This window comes from Mesoplodon densirostris, chromosome 1 (assembly GCF_025265405.1).
Source record: "Mesoplodon densirostris isolate mMesDen1 chromosome 1, mMesDen1 primary haplotype, whole genome shotgun sequence".
NCBI classification, from domain to species: Eukaryota; Metazoa; Chordata; class Mammalia; order Artiodactyla; family Ziphiidae; genus Mesoplodon; species Mesoplodon densirostris.
Genome location: NC_082661.1, coordinates 135,371,709 through 135,381,697, shown reverse-complemented (window position 1 = coordinate 135,381,697; position 9,989 = coordinate 135,371,709). Strand labels below are relative to the sequence as shown.

The 9,989-nt window shown below is 39.2% G+C and overlaps 1 pseudogene; it reads right to left on the bottom strand.

The window, feature by feature from the left end:
- Positions 1 to 7,484: 7,484 nt before the first annotated feature.
- LOC132488578 (mitotic spindle assembly checkpoint protein MAD1-like) lies at positions 7,485 to 8,901 on the bottom strand (annotated as a pseudogene).
- Positions 8,902 to 9,989: the final 1,088 nt, after the last annotated feature.

Genomic DNA, 9,989 nt, shown 5'->3' with positions numbered 1-9,989 from the left:
CCAGTGAATGGAGACTTGTAAAAAAGAGTCTTGCTTAGCACTTGGAGAAGAAGAAAACGTAAAAAAGCCTATTTAAGCAAGTATTTAGATAAACAAAACTTGTAAGACAAAATAAGAGATCAAATGTCCTGATTTTAGCTCAGAACTTGTTTTATTTTTTTTGTAAGTTGGCATTCGGTTTGTTGCCTTTTAGAATCATCTATTTAACTAGTAGAATAATTTCTTTATACATAAACATGTAAATTTAATGATGAATCTATTCCCTTGATACAGTAGTGACCAGATCAGTGTACTCCCTGCCTGCACAGAGCTTACTGTAGTCAAGAACTACAGAGGGGGACTTCCCTGGTGGCACAGTGGCTGGGAGTCCGCCTGCCGATGCAGGGGACACGGGTTCGTGCCCCAGTCCGGGAGGATCCCACGTGCTGTGGGGCGGCTGGGCCCGTGGGCCATGGCTGCTGAGCTTGCGTGTCCGGAGCCTGTACTCCGCGGCGGGAGAGGCCACAGCGGTGAGAGGCCCGTGTACCACAAAAGAAAGAACTACAGAGGGCTCATTATAACATGTTGACCCCGATAGATAGCAACTTGGAAGCATAACACAAAGTAAATAGCATTGCTTAACTTTTATGTATATGTGACCCTAAAATATCATGTTGTATTAAAGTGTCTGTCATGTGGTTGAGAATGAATATACCACTAGAGACACTTTAATAGTTCCTTACTAGAATTAGCTTTATTATAAATAAATTTTTTAAGTCCAAAATAGAATTTTAAAATCATTTGTAGAAAATAGCTCATGTTTCTTTTTCTTTTTTCTTTCTTCGGAATATATACTAGCATCATAAAAATAAAATAAATTATAAAAAACAAATAAAAAATAATTAGGATATTTCTCAGATGAAACTAAGTGAATAAATCAGCATACTTCTATTTGTTTGATGTAGCAGACAATTACATTATTACATTTCATAGGATAAACCTAGATAACAAATCATGCACATTGTTCCCTTATTTCTATTCAGCAGATCACACGGTTAGACTATAGTCTTTGATAAGTATTTCTATTTGCAGACTCAGAAATCAGAATTGTACTTCTGTTCATTTCTCTCCCCTCCCTAATGCTATTTAGATTAATAAGATAAACACCATTCTAGGTCATTTGTATTTGGCCAAGGTAAAGTACGTGGAATGAAATTTTATTATTTCCATCCAATACAGTTCTCTCTGCAAAGAAAAAATAATAGTAAAATATTGATAATAGGAAAAAAATTGACATCTTAAGATGCTAATCTGATTTATATTGTTTTAATGTTCATTTTATTCTAATATACTAGAAAAATAAATGTTTGTAATGTTGTCTCATATCCTAACCCCTATCTTATTTTGCAATTTATGTGAATATCATTTGCAGACTAATCTTATTTTTAAACTTGAAGCCCTACAGGCTTTTCTGTCTGAGTAGGCTAGATAATATTTTTATTTATTTATATATTTCATTTATTTAGGGTGTTTCTTCAACCTTAGTCTTAGTTTTGTAACTAACGCAGATTGCTTTCTATGGAGTAGATTCGTTCATGTCACCTACAACTTCCAATTATCCCGGTTAGCTGCCAACCAGAAAAGAATAAATGAAAGGTATGAAAATGTTAATTACTCATGTATTCCATTATTGTGGTGTAAGTGAAATGGATTGATAAAAAAAATTGAGTCTAGTGTAAAGAAGTTTAAAATTGGACAGAACTGAGTTTGATTACTGGCTCTACCACCACTGTGTTCTGCCCTTGCTTCCTTCTTAATTTCAGTTCAAAATATACAAAATAAGAATAGATAGTTTTGTGGGGTTTTTTTTAAGAATAGATGGTTTTATAAAAATAAACTTTCAAGTATTAAAAACTTGGTTGAGATAATATCCAGAATATTAATCTGTGCACTTTTCTCTGCTTCTTGGTCTTTTTTAAAAACTGTACTTCATGTACCTCTTCTTTTTTGCCCTGAATAGTTAGATTTATTTATTACAAAGTCAGACACTGGGCTATGATTACTGCATTAGTCAAAAAGATTCAAGTGCATGTTTTTTTAAGAAGAGTTTTTCAGAAGCAGAAATTTGATACTTGTTCGAGGAAGTTACATAAAAGGAGAAGGGACACCAGTGCCTTGGAAATTCAGGTTTTGTGGAACTGGAGAGAGAAAACTGAGCCCTTTAACTGTGGCAAACAAGATGGGTGAGAGACTAGGTGTGGTTGGACAGGTCAAAATACCATGAATCTGTGTGGAAACAAACTCAGGGCCAATACGCACATTTTGTTACTAGCACCCAGCCAACTACCAACTGATTGTTCAGTTTGGAGCAATGAATGCCTTGTTGTGTCTAGAGACTTTATTTTAGTGTGTTAATAATTTAATTCATGTTCAAAGCCAATAGAATAGGGGTTGAGAGGACTTGGACATGCTTTTGTATAATAGTACATAAAGCGGAAGCTTAGTCCCTGAAGAAGGGAACAGGGCAGAATCCATTTGAACTTGCTTCTAATCTGGACTCTAGTAGAATAGAAGTGTGCTTCTCAAATGATCTGTAATGAAGGCCAATTTTAACTTTGTAAAATATAGTATAAAAGATTGCAGTTATGCCGCTATATAGCTAGAAGAGAAGTTATTGTAGGTTGTAAAGTAATAAGATGCATATTGTTCCCAGTGTGTCATTTTAAAAATATATATTAAAAAGAAAATAGCCATGGATTTATCTTAAAAAATAATATAAATATTTATTTATCAATTTGTTAACAAAGAGAAATCAAACTGGTAAAATCTAGTTTTATTTTCTTGAGAGTACTCTGGTACCATTAATTATGATGGAATTTATTATCAAGGAACTTTGTTATGTAATTTTTAGGCATAGTGGACTATTATACAGGCTTAAGCTGCATTGTGTAGATTTTTGAAAGATATTTTCAGCTTTAAAAGGGCTAGTTAAAAGATATATAAAGTTAATTTTTAGCCTAATAAAAGGTAGCATAAAATTGGTGAGTTAAAAATTCCCCATTGTAATAAGAGTTTTGAATGGTTTCTTCTTACTGAAAATTATAAATGCATTTTAGAAAAGAAAAAAAAATTTCCAATATATAGACTTCTGAGAAAATAGCTTTCAAATAGATAGAGAAGCTTAATCTCCCTTCTCATTGTGTTAAGCAGATTTTCAGGTACACACAATCTTTGTCATATTATGTCATGGGAAGGTGATTCATAACCACAGTTATACAATGACATTTCCTCAGTTTAGATCAATTTCGCAGGGAATATTTTTAGCTTATTTCAAGGTTATCACTTAAGTAAATGAAAACATCTTGCCAGTTTATTCACCCTCCTTTTTTTTTTACATGCTATTTTTTACATGCTTTCCCTGAAAAAAAATTATGTGTGGTTTATTACTTATTGAATCACAGTTGCCTTCCTGAATTGTAAAGGAGCTTTTAACAATTCAGCATTTGTGAAGTATACTTGAATTAACAGATGTCTGCTTTTATTGAGGAATATGCTTGGGTGTTTTGATCAATAGAAGTTTAGAAATACTAGGGAAAAGGCTGTTTTAGAAATATAGCTGGCTGTCAGGTAGCAGTAGACTCTTAATACTAGGATTTAGAACTCATAAGTAGACTGATGTATTTACAAAGCAGATAAGATAAAATGTAGAAACATCAAAGTTGTGTTGACTGCTGAGTCTGACATGCTGAAACATTTTGATACTTGTTTTGGATTTTTAGCAGTTCATATCAGAAGTTGAATCAACAGAAGTATCGGGTAAATTATAGCATTATTTGTTCACGGAGTCCCCGTAGAAGCACAATCCTATTTAAGAATGAATATGAATATGCTGTTACACTTTAGATTTTAGTCTCCCAATATGTCTTACAGAACTGGCACCAAATTTGTTGTTCTTTGTTGACACTCCTTAGTAAGGAGGAGGAGTTAATTTTTGGAGCTAACTGAAAAAAAGACTCTACTATGTGTTTCATTCTCCTTGAGCCAGAATAAGGTGTATATTTGCTCAGAACGTGATTTAATGTGATTTGTTTTTCTGAGGGATGTGCTTTCTTCTAGCAGTTTTAAATCTTTGGCACACTAACAACCTAGAAGTAATAGATAAATTCCTAGAACATATAACCTATCAAGATAGGATCATGAAGAAAGAAAATCTGAACAGACTGATTACTAGTATGGAAATTGAACCAGTAATCCAAAAAACTCCCAGCAAACAAAAGTCCAGGGCCAGGTGAATTCTACCAAACATTCAAAGAATTAATACCAATCCATCTCAAACTCTTCCAAAAAATAGACGAGGAGAGAATACTTCTGAACTCACTTCACAAAGCCAGCATTACCCTAATACCAAAACCAGACAAGGATACTACAAGAAAAGAAAATTAGAGGCCAATGTCACTGATAAATATAGATGCAAAAATCCTCAGGGAAATATTAACAAACTGAATTCAACAATGCATTAAAAGAATCATACACTGTGATCAATTGGAATTTATTCCAAGGACGCAAGTATGGTTCAACAACAGCAAATTGATCAATGTAATATGCTACATTAAAAAAATGAATGATAAAAAAATAATACAATCATCTCAATAAATGCAGAAAAGGTACTTGATGAAATTCAACATCCATTTATGATAAAAACTCATAACAAAGTGGGTATAGAGGAAATGTACTATAGTGTAATAAAGGCCATATATCACAAACCCACTGTTAATGTCATCCTCAATGGTGAAAACCTGAAAGTTTTCCCTCTAAGATCAGGAACAAGACAAGGATGCTCACTCTTACCACTCTGTCCAATGTAGTACTGGGAGTCCTAGCCAGATCAATTAAACAAGAAAAAGAAACAAAAGGCATACAAATTTTGAAAGGAAAAATTGAAACTGCCACTATTTGCAGATGACAGTGAAACTGTACTACTGTCTTTCGCCACGCATAAGAATTAACTCAAAATGGATTAAAGACTTGAATGTAGGACCTGAAACTATAAAACTCCTAGCAGAAAACATAGGTGGCAGTAAGCTCCTTGATATTAGCCTTGGGGATATATATATATATTTTTTGAATTTGACACCAAAAGCAATGGCAACAAAAGTAAAAGTAAAAACGTGGGACTACGTCAATTTAAAAAGCTGCTACACAGCAAAGGAAGCCTTCAACAAAACGAAAAGGCAACCTACAGAATGGGAGGAAATATTTGCAAATCACAGATCTGATAAGGTACTAATGTCCAAAATATATAAAGAAGGCATCATAGCTCAATAGCAACACACACACACAAATCTGATTTAAAAAATAGGCAGAGATTCCGAATAGACATTTTCCCAAAAAACACACACAGATGGCCAACAGGTACATGAAACAATGTTCAATATCACTAATCATCAGGTATATGCAAATCAAAACCACAGTGAGATTTAACCTCACACCTGTCAGAATGGCTATTATTAAAAAGACAAGACATAAAAAGTTTTGGCAAGGATGTGCAGAAAAAGGAACAGTTGTGCACTGTTGGTGGGAATGTAAATTAGTGCAACCACTATGGAAAACAGTATGGAGGTTCCTCAAAAACTGAAAAAAAAGAACTACCGTATGATCCAGCAATTCCACTTCTGGGTATTTGTCCAAAGAAAATAAAAACACTAACTCAAAGATACATGCACCCCCATGTTCACTGCAGCATTATTTACAATAGCCAAGACATGGAAACAACCTGTGTCCAACAATGAATGAATGGATAAAGAATATGTGATATATATAACATATATAATTAAATATTATATATAAAATATTATTCAGCAATAAAAATGTAGGAAATCTTGCTATTTGTGACAACATGGATGGACCTAGAGGGCATTATGCCAAGTGAAATAAGTTACACAGAGAAAGACAAATACTGTATAGTCTGTCTTATATTTGGAATCTGAATAACAATCCAGAAAAACAAACTCTTGGATACAGAAAACAGACTGGTGGTTGCCAGGGGCAGGGGCTGGGGGCTGGCAAAATGGGTGAAGGTAGTCAAAAGGTATGAGCTTCCAGTTAAAAAATAAATAAGTCACTGGGAATGTAGGTACAGCATGATGATTACAGTTAATACTACTGTATTGTATATTTGAATGTTGCTAAGAGAAGAAATCTTAAAAGTTCTCATCATGAGGAAAAAAACTGTAGCTATGTATGGTGGCTGACGTTAACTAGACTTACTGTGGTATCATTTCAAACCATATACAAATATAGAATCATTACATTTACGGCTGAACCTAATATGCTATATGTCAATTATACTACAATTAAAAAAAGAAAAGCATTTTAAAAACTTTGTGTAATTTTATTTGTAAAAAAATTTCAAAATAAATGTATTCAATATTTAATTATTTAATATTTAATTATGGACCGTGGATCACACGCATGCTTTAAAAATGAATACGCACATATTGCTGTGCATACTGCACTTTTTTTTTTTTTTTTTTTTTTTTGCTGTACGCAGGCCCCTCACTGTTGTGGCCTCTCCCATTGCAGAGCACAGGCTCCGGACGCGCAGTCCCAGTGGCCATGGCTCACGGGCCCAGCTGCTCCGCGGCATGTGGGATCTTCCCAGACCGGGGCACAAACCTGTGTCCCCTGCATCGGCAGGCGGACTCTCAGTCACTGCGCCACCAGGGAAGCCCCATACTGCACATTTTTTTTACAAAGCGGTGCACAATCAAGCACGTCTGGAGAAAACAGTTGGAACGAGCCTATGACAGCTCAATGTGGCCAGTACAGCCTAGCTTTGTGCCTGTGGTGGAGGAGTGACAGGACAAGGATTGAGGAAGGGATTGACGTGTGCTCCGGAAGACAGGGTATGGGAGCCTTCCGAACAGGTGGAGGAGAAGGAACCTAGCTTAGAGGGCATCTGACGGACAAAGAAAATCAGGAGCTGCCTGAGTCACCTAAACCCACCCAGCAGCAAGCACAGGTGACTCCGAAGACCTGAAGAAGGAAGAGAGGGGGTCTCCAAGCGCCGTCTAATGCTAAGGCAGAGCCCTGTTGAAAGCCTGGGCTCCTGCTCCCACCACTGCTCACCTTCCCGCCCTAAGCCCCTGAAAGCCTCAATTCTTTTAATTGCTGGGGGAGAACATTTTCCAAGTTTCTAATTTTAAGTCATAGCGTCAGAAATGGACAGACCTGTATCCACTGTCTCGCAGGAAGCACTTTTGGTGTCCCGAAGCATCCACTCGATGGCGGCCGGAAGCGGGTAGCAACGGAGCTGCTCCTTTCAGGGTACCGCCCAAGTACAGGTGGGAAGGCGGAAGGGAGATGCTCAAAGGCAAAGGCAGGGATTCTGAGGGACAGAAGTGCACCCGGGAGGGAGGCTGCACAGGGTCCGGGTAAGGAACGAAGGCGGGATGCTGCAGGGCTCCAGCCAAGTCACTCTCTGGGCCTCGTCTTCCTCACCTTCTTCAGCTGCAGGACGGGTTCCGGTCTCTGGGCCACGCCTCCTGAGTCTCCCGCTTCTTCCTCTCCTCCAGCAGCGGGCCGCTGACCTTGCGGACCTCCTCCTCGAACAGCTGCCTGACCTTCTCCAGCCCGGGACGCTGCTGGTGATGGAAGCTGCTCCTGTCCTTCAGGGCAAGCTCTCTCTGCTGCGGCCCAACAAACAACATGGAACTGTTTCCCGGGTCCTAATGTTCAAGTCCAGGGTCTGGTCCAGCCTTGCCCAGCTATGCAGCTTCGCCAGCAGCCTCGCCTTCTCTAGCTCCAGATTCAGCAGATTTTCCTGCATCTCCTGACGTCCCAGCCTTCGCTGCAGCCCCTCCGGTTCTTCTCTGAGCAGCCTGTTTGTTGGTCTCTCACTTCTCCGGCGGGGAGGCTTCTCTTCCCTCAGTTCGTTCAGCTCCCGCCATCTTGGGCAGCTGCACCACTCAGACTTCCTGTTCTTCAGCATCGCCGCAGGAATAATTGATGCTCCAAATCCTTAATCTTTTTTTTAGTACGCAGGCCTCTCACTGTTGTGGCCTCTCCCGTTGCGGAGCACATGCTCTGGATGCGCAGGCTCAGCGGCCATGGCTCACGGGCCCAGCCGCTCCGCGGCATGTGGGATCTTCCCGGACCGGGGCACGAACCCCGTGTCCCCTGCATCAGCAGGCGGACTCTCAACCACTGCGCCACCAGGGAAGCCCCTCCAAATTCTTAATCTTATGCTCCTGGTCTGCTCTCACTTCTTGGCCGGCCTGGAATTCCTAAATTTTCTGAATAGCTTCCGGCCTTTTTTTTTTTTTTGCCTGTGTGTGCTGCAAGGCCAGCTGCACACACCTTCAGCTTCTGCTTCTCAGACTCCAGGAACTTCAACTGTACCTCCTAGCTCTGCACTCGGCTGCCATTCTGAGATCTTCCCCTGTAAAGCACTGATGGTCTCACTGGCTTCTGCCAGGCCCTCCTTCTCCCGCGGGTTCTCGCTGGCTGCGTCCAGGCTCTGCTTACGCAATCTGTTGCGCTCCAGCTGCTCTTTCATCTTCTCGTCCATCTCAGCCTCCTGCTCCTGAAGCTGCTGAATGCGTGTCAAAAGCTCCTTGCTGTGGTCAGGCTCGAGATGCCGACCCCTGGCACTGGTGCTGGACGCTCGCTCCAGTTCCACTCAAGCCCTCTTGTGACTCGGCTCCATCTGCATCTTTTCCTGCTCCATCTGGATGAGGCAAGTGTGAATGGATCTGCTTTGTGTGTTTGTCCAACTGCATCTCTGCTGGTACTGCATCTGCAGAGAACCTTGGGTAGAGGTGGAAACATCCAGTCCAAATCCTCCCTCCACTCCCTGAGAAATGAAATTTTTCAAGACCTTAGGGTGGATAGGAGGGTGGTGTTTTCCCCCAGGTGTTCCATGTCCCAGCTCCTTCTTTCCCTCCCTCCCTCCCTTCCTTCCTTCCTTCCGTCTTTTCCTCCTTTCCTTCTCTTTTCTTTTTATCCTGTACTAAAGGTAACATCATCATGCTGATTTTCCATTTTTGGTTCTTACTTTCATCAGTCCCAGGAAAAGGGCTTCTAGGGTGCTGCTTATTTTCTGTTTCTTAAGCTGGGTGCTGGTTACATTTGTGAAAATTCATGAAAGTAGAGAATTACCATTTGTCACTTTTCTCTATATAAAATTCTGATCAGATATTTTATATGTGCTATATTTTGTCTTTATTGAACATCCAAGCTTGACCTGTTTTTGATATTAATTCTAAAATTCCCTCACAACTTCTTTATAACATCTGTTATTTCTGAAGGCCTAGCTCATGTTTCCTCATTCAGTTCAATGACTAAATTCTCAAACGTTATCCTTCTTATACTCCCACTATTGATTTTAGCATTGGTATTGCTGTTGTTGCTATTTAAGTCCTTAATTTACAGGTGCTTACATTTTAACACTTGAAAATCATTTTAAAAATTAAATTGCAACCTTAAAATGAAGTTCTCAAAAATTGCAACTTGTTCAACTTGACTGTATATGAGAACGTGAAATCTAAAGATGCCTTAAAAAAATCTAGACATAAGAAAAAATATTATCAAAAAGGGACATTATTATATAAATACAATAACAGAACTTCTGCTATGTAGGTAATGCAGACAGTTCTAGTTACCTAGTCAATGAGCACACAGCAAGTACTTAACAAGTTTTCATTTCCATTCTTCTGTTCATCTTCTCCCTCCTTCCCTTTCTGTCTCTTTCCTTTCCCTGCCTTTTCTTTTCTGTTCCTTTCTTTTCTTTCCATTCCTTCCTTCCTTCCTTTCTTCCTTCCTTCCTTCCTTCCTTCCTTCCTTCCTCTCTCCCTCCTTCCCTCCCTCCTTCCCTTCCTTTCTTTCTTTCTTGGAACTGGAACTAGATTCAGGTTAGATATTTTTGGCAAGAATGCATCATAGGTGGATTGTGTACTTCCATCAGGAGGTACAAATTAGCTAGTTGTCTTTGTTTTTATGATGCCAGTGGC